Source organism: Saccostrea cucullata, unplaced genomic scaffold, assembly GCF_032062105.1.
Source record: "Saccostrea cucullata isolate Sc308-1 unplaced genomic scaffold, CSIRO_AGI_Scuc_v1 ctg14066, whole genome shotgun sequence".
Lineage (NCBI taxonomy): Eukaryota > Metazoa > Mollusca > Bivalvia > Ostreida > Ostreidae > Saccostrea > Saccostrea cuccullata.
In genome coordinates, this window is record NW_026919733.1 from 869 (window position 1) to 11,989 (window position 11,121).

The following is an 11,121-nucleotide window of genomic DNA, read 5'->3' on the forward strand; positions in this document are numbered from 1 at the left end:
CAGAATAAATAATCGGACAGCAGGAGGGAGGATGACGTCATCCATTTCAAAATGTTAATAAAATGCGACTCGCACACCATATAAATCATTAGATGCAGTGATGCTTAGTTAAACAAATCTTTAATTTCCAAATTTAGTGTAATTATTTTTCTGTGTTTGTAAAGAATAAAAATAAAGGAAGAAAAATATGAACTTTATAATGGAACAAGTTGACCGCGTGTTTTCGGCCCCCAATTTGCTGAGATTTCTTTCCGGTCTGATGGTTTTGTTGGAGATTTCTAATTAAGTAACGCTTCAGTTAATTAACTACGGCCGGTACACCCGTCCCGGGTGGGGATGCCTCGTGCCTGCCAAGCTCGCCTGGTTCCTACAAGAGTTACCGTCCTTTGTTGTACCGCTTATGATACTCTCAAGGTGGCGCTATGATGAGTTAATGAACATTAATGGAAATAACATGGTTTTGATTGGATGCTTTCTGTTACACTACGAGGGGCGTTCAATAAATAATGTCATCGGGGCTCGGAAATAAACAAAAATCGCCTTTCTATGATTTTGTCTTAATGATTTAACTAAAATATTCTCTTTTAATTAAAAGACATGTCCATAACATTTTTATTAAGGTCTTCCGCTCAGGCGGAAGACCTTCTACTGATTCTGATGGTTAAGATAATTCCCTATTATTCTTTTTTTTTCCTAGACGCCAACTTTGAGACCTCGTAACTCGCTCATTTCTGAACGGATTTCGCTCAAATTTTCAGAGTTTTTGGACGTTACAAAATTCAATTAAAATGATTTTACACATTTCAAAAATTCCCTTCCGCTTTCGAGTTATTTCCCTTTAAGTGAAAATTTGGTACTGTTCGTTTCCAGACAAAGGCTCAGAAACGACAAAAGCTGGAGCAGAATGTCTACTGCATTTAAATACTAGAAGAATTGAAGTTGTGCCTATCGGTTTTTCTTTTTCGATTTCTGCGCTCCAAACGGTGCTAGATAGGGGTCAAACATGAGAATGCCCAAAAGCGCCAAATTTTACATATATTTCCTTGTATATCTTTTAAACTAAAAATAATTTGTTAAGACATATTTTACAAATATTGTGCATAATTTTAAGATCTATCAATTGACATCATTAAAAAGGGGCTGGCCCCTCAAATTAGGAGTCAAGGGCGCTCGAAAGTTTTTGCTTTATAACTCAAAAACGGTAAATATTTCGATATGGTTATCGATTTGAAATGGGTTCTTTAACATCTTACTGATCTCATGAAAACGTTATTTTGTTCGAATCTTGTGTTATTGAATGAGCAGCAAACTTTATGTACAGGTAACTGATTAGTTTTATACGGCATGTGAAGAATTCTTTATGCGTACGCGTATAACACGTATAGCTGATATAAACTGGATAAAAATATATACTTAACTAAACTGAATGTTAAACTTTGTTGAAATAAAGTTTTTAAACGTATTCTCTAGCTGGATGTCATACAGATTATTCAGAGACAACTTTCTCCTTGTATTTAGTTTGAATTACAAGACGGGAGATAGGAAAAATACTTATCATCTCTCATTCGATTGATACTCAATGTTGCATTATTTATAAATAAAAGAAAAAATAAGCTTAAAATAATTCACTGTCATTTTATTCAGGCATCGTGAATTTTCCTCGGACCTTGACTGCTTTGTTTACAGTTGTGCAACCTGTTTATCGCACATGCATTGACCTATATACATTTCGGAGGTCAACATTACCGCTCTTTGATTTTTACGCGAGTCCTAGAGTTATCTAAGACGATGCTAGTCATCGATTTACTCAGTTTAAAATCAAGAATTTGTTATTTGCGTAAATCGTAAGAATATTTCTAGACACAAATATAAAGGTTTTCTTGAACATGTACGAGTATTAAAAGATAAAATGTCTGATTCTATTCTTTGACGAATGAATAAAAGGCGCTGCGATTTTGGTCAGGTACAGATGATTTCTCTGGACGAGTCCATTGGTTACACTGAAAGGTGACGCAGGATGACCTATCGATAACTCTGCCAATTTTGATAGAGATTGTAATTGCACATGTACATAAATTAATGTTGAATTTTACCCTTGTGAAGTCCATTATAGTTTCGTTATTTAAAGAATCGGGGATATCACTACTGCAACTAAATTGTTTTTAATTTGAACGGATGATTCTATATTATTGGAAAGGGACACATTTTTTAGGCGCCGTCGTCTCCCTCTCAACTTTGAAGTAATTGCAATCGTTATATGTATACGGGCCTATATCAAGTTATTCTAATTGTTGCTCAATTTATTTCAGAAAAAATTGCGATGTTGTTAAAAGTATCAATTACAATTAAACATGACAAATGCACACAGTAAATTGTAAGTGGAAGTGACGTTTTCAATTCTCATGAAAATCGAAAATAAAATTAAGTAACTTTGAGTTTTTCATAATTTGCTACATAACTTATCATTTGTATTTTTCCGCATGATATGCTCATATTTACATTTCCAATGTCTTTGTCCGAGATAAAATTACCAAATGTAACTGTAATTGATTTCCTCACGAATGTTTTGGCGCGGTTAAAAAAAAACCACGTGCAAGGCGGGACAACACCTACAGAGAAGCAGGCTTGGAGCCCGTGGATTGGCGGAATCAAAGCATGTAAATATAAGGAATAACTGTCTTTTTTTCAAATTCATGAAGATGATCAATGGATTGGCTTAGTGATAATTTTATGCATAAACGTCTTCGGCGTTTATGCAAATTATCACACAAGCTAATCCATTGATCACTTCCATAGGCACTTGAGGTATGGACCCCCCCCCCCTTTCCATTTTTTATCTTTTTAAATCAGGATTCAAGTCATCTTTTTCCTCTTTTTCTATTCTAATATGCACTATATGTTATCAAAAATGCAACTCTTTTGTCTCTACAAGCTGTTTTTAAAAATGCCGTTTTCCACTGATACATATGTAACAGTGGAAAACGGCATTTTTAAAAACAGCTTGTAGAGACAAAAGAGTTGCATTTTTGATAACATATAGTGCATATTAGAATAGAAAAAGAGGAAAAAGATGACTTGAATCCTGATTTAAAAAGAAAAAAAAATGGAAAAGGGGGGGTCCATACCCCAAGTGCCTATGATCATTTCATGAATTCCAAAAATAAGACAGTTATTCCTTAAATAAATTTCTTTGATTTCCTCAAATAAAAAGCTAGAATATCACGATGACACGATTTTATGTGCATGTACATAATATTAACTAAACTACATGCTGTTTTACACAGAAGAGCACCAAACATGAGCTTTAAGAATACGAGAAAAAAAAGAATAATTAGAAATTCTTCTCACAAATGCAAAATTTCTTCCTGTAATTTCATACAAATATTCCAAGCCTTTCTATCGTGTTTATTGGACTAAAAGAGATTAAATTATTAAATTTACTCTCACTGCGATACGTAACCCCCATGAAATGATACAATTCTCTCCTTCAGAGTCGAGAATGGCAGGCCAGGGCTGGTGATGAAATCCATGATTACTCCATAACCTATTATAATATTAACCAAAAAATCATACACGATATTGTTAATTCGCAGGTTGTCAAATAAATTTAAGAAAAGGTCGGCAAAGATGAGTATGCCTAACTAAACTTTTTTATTCATAAACTTTTTAATTTCTAGAGTGTACAATCGAGCATCGAAGTGTGTACATGTACTATATGTACTAGTTTTTTTCTTTTTCTTTTTTTTTTTGGGGGGGGTGCCAGTTTTCGCTGCATTTGATATCCTGAATTTTGCATTGCATTTCTGACAATTAAACAAAGTTAATAGAATATAATTGGTGACAGTAACACAAGTGATTTATAAAACGAAAGTCAAGCAATAAAACGTTAAAGTTTGTATTTTGAAAAATAAATCAAAACAAGTCACATAAAACAAAGACAGGTTGAAACGCTCACACATGGACATACATACAAACGTTTAGGTAACTCGGAATAGTCCAGAGTAGAACTATATTTTCTTGAAGACGGAATGTCCAGTACATCTAATGTTCACGACCGGGATAGTTCACGGCAGTTTCATCGCACATTCGCAATTATCATACAAGTCGAACGCTCTTTGAGGTTGAGGATTGACACTAACTCCTTAAATAAATACTGAGTATCAATGTCCTTTTTACTGTCTTAACTTAACTTGATAGGTAAATAATTTTAGCATATGTTAAAAATAAGCATTAGAAATAATTCTTTTCATAAAATTCAATTCTGTTACATATCAAATGAATTTATAAAGTTAACTTTATGACAATTGTCATGCTGCAGATCTGTAGCTCGCTAGCTGTTCTAAAAAAATTGAGATGGATCACCAGAAAGCTACAGTGCCATCCAGATTATCTCAAGTTCAGGCTCAGAAGGACAATTAAAAACGGTTGTAAGGAATGTTTAACTGTAGAAAAGTTTAAGGAATGTGTTAGAGACACACGGTAAATAATATTTTTAGATTCAAGCAGTTGAAAAACACGGATTTGAATATAGCTTCAGTGCAATATTTTTCTAATATTTTCTAGTTTTTTATTCTTCGTATTTCTCAATTCATCATGTTTAAATAACGTGTATTTATTTTTATTAGGACACATTAAACCTTATTTGTCAACCAGTCTGACAGTGTCCATCTGTCACGAGAACTTTAAACTTGATAATAACTATTGAATGAGTTGAAATAGGACTTTCATATTTCACATGTGCATTATTTGTGACATGTAATTTTCAAATATACTGTGATTTTTAACCCCGTGACCTTGATTTTGGAGCTTGACCTACTTAAAAAATAGCAATACTTTAAATTGACCGTAACTATTGAAAACTTTCATTTTATAAACATGTACATGTAATACCTGTGTCAACGCCCTTGAAAATTCATTATGATTTTTGACATTTTGACCTTGAAGTTTGACCCACTTTTCAAAAACATTAACCATAGTTATACCTTTTGAGAGAAAAAAGATCGATTAGGGCTTTTATTTTACCACTGTGTATTACCTGTAACAACATTTATTTAAATACCGATACGCTGATTTTGACAACGTGACCTTGAGGCTTGACTTACTTTTCACAATTTTAATCTTGATCATAACTTTTGAATGAGAAGCGATAGGGTTTTCGTATTACACAAAAATCAAATGTATGTGACCTGTGATAAAATCATTTCAAATACTAGCATATAATGAACTTTGACCTTGAAGTTTAACCGGCTTTAAACATTGCTTTAAATTGACCATGTCTTTTGATAAAGAAAGGATAACACTTTCATACCTAGATTTACACATGTATACACGTATTAGCTGTGACAAAGCCTACCGAAAAAAATATAGCTTAAGAATTCGTCAATACGGTAGCATACAAATGGCTTTGCTTATCACCAGCGTGTGTCATGGTGTGACGTAAGGTCATTTTAACAAGGTCAAGGTCGCAAACAATCCTTTACTATCTTTTTTAATAGTAAAACATAAATAAGATGACATCTACTCTTAAAAGATTGCTTTAACAGTAGAATGTGGCATGACCTTGACCCAAGGTCATTTCTCCTTGTCCGCAGCTCCGACGGAAGACCTACTCGTTGCTTTGCAACGCGCTCGGCTCTAGTTCAATTTCTAATTGTTTTTAGAACACAGTTTTGAGTATGACCCTTAGAATACTGGAAAATGGCAAATCCTATGATTTGCTGTACTTATTTTTTTCTTTCTAAAAGGTGTTTTCCTAAGTTTGGGAAATGAAACAAGTCAAAAGGTCAAAGATCTGGCGATTATTGTTAATGTGACAAAACGTTAACTTTCTGTTTACCCCAAAACTCCTTTACTCTTCATGGCCTGTGGGTTTGGACGCTGTCAGGAAGAAATTTAATGTAGTGAATTCCATATTCTGTTTCCTTCCTCTCATAAACCTTTCATTTTTTTGGCAAATATTTGACTTACTAGACTCCTCAAAAAATTGAACTGCCTTCGTGTATATGTATTTGAACAACAAGACCGCTAATATTTAAGAAAATAGCGTATAAAACTGTTTTTGTCTTCTTGCAAATTTTTGCTCTTCTTAGGCATTTGCAGTTTTGTCAAGTACATCTCATTCTAAATTTGTTTTGAGGGTTTAACACAAAATGGAGTCAAGTTTTATGATCTGTTTGAATTTCAGAAAAACGTCGATAAAATATTTTTTTTTATTTTTTAAAAGTAATTGTTTAGATTTTCTGCACCCTCTCGGTTTCACTCATATCTATAAATATAGGATGACATTTGAGTATTAAACATGTTTACAATCAAATGTTTCTTTAAAACAGTGTGAACTACCCCCGATATGATGTCTATCAAATTTGTTATGTAACTTAAAGTCAATAAAACATAATCTATGATAACTTTGTTGAATTATCGCTAATATACATTGGTTGCTGTATGTCCATGTTGAAAGGAGGGTACCCATTTTTTGATGCCCATGTTATAATTTTTGTTAATTGAAATCCACCTGTTCATGTGTGTATGAAACAGACATAAGTTGCTGTTAATTTCACATATTTCAGTTAATATATTTTTGGAAAGTTAACAAGTATTACAGAAGCTTTAGTGACGCGTTTAATTTTACTCTGATTTACCAATTCTTGACCATTCATTTTTAACGCAGTGTCTCGAGTAGCCCTTGTTTTCCAGCTTCGCACAATGAAATTATGCGATGAAAAGTGGTCACATAAACTGTTATAAAGTCATTAAAGATTCAATAATTAGAAAAAGTCAAACTTAATGCCATATGATTACTATGTTGTATGTCATGGAGCTGATGACATTATTTATTGAACGCCCCTCGTACTTTCACAGGTGAGATTTGGTATAGCCTTTTTTTCTGTCAGTCCGTTGTTTATGATTTTTGAAAGGAAAAAAAAAACAAGAAAACTGGAGCATATTTGAGAGTTCTTTCCTAAATTTCTTATTGCCAATTAACTTTTGTAATAAAATTTAATTGATTTGTTAACTCGTCACTGCACCGAATACACAGTACAATCATGCGCGAATCAGGGGATTTTCGGGGTTGCATTGTTTAATTTAAATTTATATCTTTTCAGAGAGAGGGTTTCACAAAAGCAGAAAAAAACCCAACAGATGGATATAAAAATAAGCAAACAACTATTCAATTACCGAAAACCCTATTTCGGAGGGGATGGGGAATATCTAAAAATTCATTTTGTATGCTTATCTCAAATTCACGCGCCAATGTTTTTGGAGGTGTCCTACTTCATTTTCTTCTACTTCGACTGTACATAATTTCTATATCTTTGAAAATTGCAGGGGCTGAGGTGGGCAGAATACCTATATATCCATGCTTGACCGTTGATATTTTTTATTCAAACATAAATTACCTACGTTCATTTTCCCGCTAAGGATAAAGGGAGGTAAACCCATTCCTTTGTTTCCGTTTGTGGCCGCCGTTTTCCTCTGTTCAGTGAACGGCGCTCTGCAGACGTACGGGATACTCCTATCGAATACTTAGATCCACCACTGGTTCCAGAAGGCAAGATTCTGTCTGGGTATGTTATACCAAATAGAACAAAAATTTTCCGCTTTTTATTTTGGCTAATCAATGCCAATGACACATATAAAGGACGCGAATTTGTGTTAAATATCTAACATGTTCATACGCATTAAAACCCTCACAGAAATATTTTTAATATCTTTTATAGGTATTATGTTATTTTTTACGGGGATGTACATTAACATCCGGTCTGACATTTTGCTGACGTCACTAAGGAGAGAGAAAGAAGGCACATATCAAACTCCAAGAGGTAGTTAGACAAAATTTTATCTGTATGTTACCCGTTCTTTTATTCATGTAGTATTCTGGTGAAAATGTAAAGAGAATTGAATGTGGAATAAAAAACTCCACCTTGAATTATTATCGTTAAGGTTGCCAACTTTATTTTATTTTCATCGCAAGGATTTCCATTCAAGTAGGTGTCTGTGGTGACTTTTATTTTTATCCCCAGGATTTCTATTCAGTACGTCTCTGGTGCTAACTTTTATTTTTATCCCTAGGATTTCTATTCCAGTACGTCTCTGGTGCTAACTTTTATTTCTATCCCTAGGATTTGTATTCAGTACGTCTCTAGTGTTAACTTTTATTTTTTATCCCTAGGATTTCTATTCAGTACGTCTCTGGTGCTAACTTTTATTTTTATCCCTTGGATTTCCGTTCGAGTACGTCTCTTGTTTTAACTTTTATTTTTATCCCCAGGATTTCTATTCAAGTACGTCTCTGGTGCTAACTTTTATTTTTATCCCTTGGATTTCTATTCCAGTACGTCTAACGATTAAACTTTTATTTTTATTCCTAGGATTTCTATTCCAGTACGTCTCTGGTGTTAACTTTTATTTTTATCCTTAGAATTTCTATTCAGTACGTCTCTGGTGCTAACTTTTATTTTCATCCCTAAGTTTTCTATTCCAGTACGTCTCTGGTGCTAACTTTTATTTTTATCCCTAGGTTTTCTATTCCAGTACGTCTCTGGTGCTAACTTTTATTTTTATCCCTAGGATTTCTATTCCAGTACGTCTCTGGTGCTAACTTTTATTTTTATCCCTAGAATTTCTATTCAGTACGTCTCTGGTGCTAACTTTTATTTTTATCCCTAGGATTTCTATTGGAGTACGTCTCTGGTGTTAACTGTTATTTTTATCCCTAGGATTTCTATTCAAGTACGTCTCTGGTGATAACTTTTATTTTTATTCCTAGGATTTCCATTCAAGTACGTCTCTTGTGTTAACTTTTATTTTTATCCCTAGGATTTCTATTCGAGTACGTCTCTGGTGCTAACTTTTATTTTTATCCCTAGGATTCCCATTCGAGTACGTCTCTGGTGTTAACTTTTATTTTTATCCCTAGGATTCCTATTCGAGTACGTCTCTGGTGCTAACTTTTATTTTTATCCCCAGGATTTATATTCGAGTACGTCTCTGGTGCTAACTTTTATTTTTATCCCTAGGATTTCTATCCAGAACGTCTCTGGTGCTAACATTTATTTTTTCCCTAGGATTTCTATTCCAGTACGTCTCACGTTCTAACTTTTATTTTTATCTCTAGGATTTTTTTTCAAGTACTCGCTGATGCTAACTTGTATTTTTATCCCTAGAATTTCTTATCAGTGCGTCTCTGATGCTAACTTTTATTTTTATCCCTAGGATTTCTATTCAGTACGCCTCTAATGCTAATTTGTAAAAGGATTTCTATGCGAGTATGTCTCTTGTTCTAACATTTATTTTTTCCCTGGAATTTCTTTTCGAGTACGTCTCTCGTTTTAATTATCCCCAGGATTTCTATTTCAGTACGTCTCTGTTGCTAACTTTTATTTTTATCCCTAGGATTTCTATTTAGTACGTCTCTAGTGTTAACTTTTATTTTTATCCCTTGGATTTCCATTCGAGTACGTATCTAGTGTTAGCTTTTATTTTTATCACTAGGATTTCTATTCGAGTACGTCTCTAGTGTTAACTTTTATTTTTATCCCCAGGATTTCTATTCAAGTACGTCTCTGGTGCAAACTTTTGTTTTTATCCCTAGGATTTCTATTCGAGTACGTCTCTAGTGTTAACTTTTATTTTTATCCCCAGGATTTCTATTCAAGTACGTCTCTGGTGTTAACTTTTATTTTTATCCCTAGGATTTCTATTCAAGTACGTCTCTGGTGCTAACTTTAATTTTCATCCCTAGAATTTCTATTCAGTACGTCTCTGGTGCTACCTTTTATTTTTATCCCTAGGATTTCTATCCAGTACGTCTCTGGGGCTGACTTATTTTTATCCCCAGGATTTCTATTCCAGTACATCTCATGATCTAACTTTTATTTTTATCCCTAGAATTTTTTTTCAAGTACTCGCTGATGCTAACTTTTATTTTTATCCCTAGGATTTCTAATCAGTGCGTCTCTGATGCTAACTTTTATTTTTATCCCTAGGATTTCTATTCAGTACGCCTCTAGTTCTAATTTTTATTTTTATTACCAGAATTTATAATCAGTACGCCTATGGTGCTAATTGTTATTTTCATCCAAAGGATTTCTATTCGAGTATGTCTCTTGTTTAAACTTTTAATTTTATCCCTGGAATTTCTTTTCGAGTACGTCTCTCGTTTTAATTATCCCCAGGATTTCTATTCCAGTACGTCTCTGTTGCTAACTTTTATTTTTATCCCTAGGATTTCTATGCAAGTAATCGCTGATGCTAATTTTTATTTTTATCCCTAGGATTTCTAATCAGTGCGTGTCTGATGCTAACTTTTATTTTTATCCCCATGATTTCTTTTCAGTACGCCTCTGGTGATAATTTTTATTTTTATCACCAGGATTTCTAATCAGTACGCCTTTGGTGCTATTTTTTATTTTTATCCCAAGGATTTCTATTCGAATACGTCTCTGGCGCTAACTTCCTGGGAGAAATAGTGGAGTGGATCGGTTTTTCTTTGGCCTGTTGTTATCTCCCTTCTATAGCTTTTGCTATCTTCACTCTGTGTAATATCGGCCTTAGGGCTTTCCATCATCACAGGTAATACACTCAGTATAGATATAAATCACGTCGAAAGTAATACATTAAGGTTTTCCCGTGATATTGCACTCACTTAAAACATTTTACATCAGCAATAAAAGCAATGTACCAATTACACCTTACACACATCAGTGATTCCTTTTTATTTAATTTTATTTATTCTGTAGATTTTATAGGGAGAAATTTGAGAATTATCGAAAAGATAGAAAGGCTCTGATTCCGTTTTGTCTGTAAGACTTTGTTTCAACTACATAATGATAATGCAATAAATACATTTGCATACACTTTTCTCAGAATTTGAAAATCTGTGAACTTGATCTTGATCTTTCTCATCGAAAAGATTTTTTTAATTAAAAGTTATTCTTGAACACTTTCACGATTGATTGTTGTTTTGCATGTTGTTTTACGCAAGTTGGATGTACTTTATATCACATTTGACGGATACTTTCATGAAAGTTAACTTTCATTTACAACAACTTCATTTAACAAGTTTCCTGGACCAACTGGGGAAAAAGTAAATGTTACACCTTTGAAATCTTCCATATAATT

At 33.5% G+C, this 11,121-nt stretch overlaps 1 pseudogene; it reads left to right on the forward strand.

Moving 5' to 3' along the window:
* Positions 1-298: 298 nt before the first annotated feature.
* Positions 299-10,806, forward strand: LOC134236800 (3-oxo-5-alpha-steroid 4-dehydrogenase 2-like; annotated as a pseudogene).
* Positions 10,807-11,121: the final 315 nt, after the last annotated feature.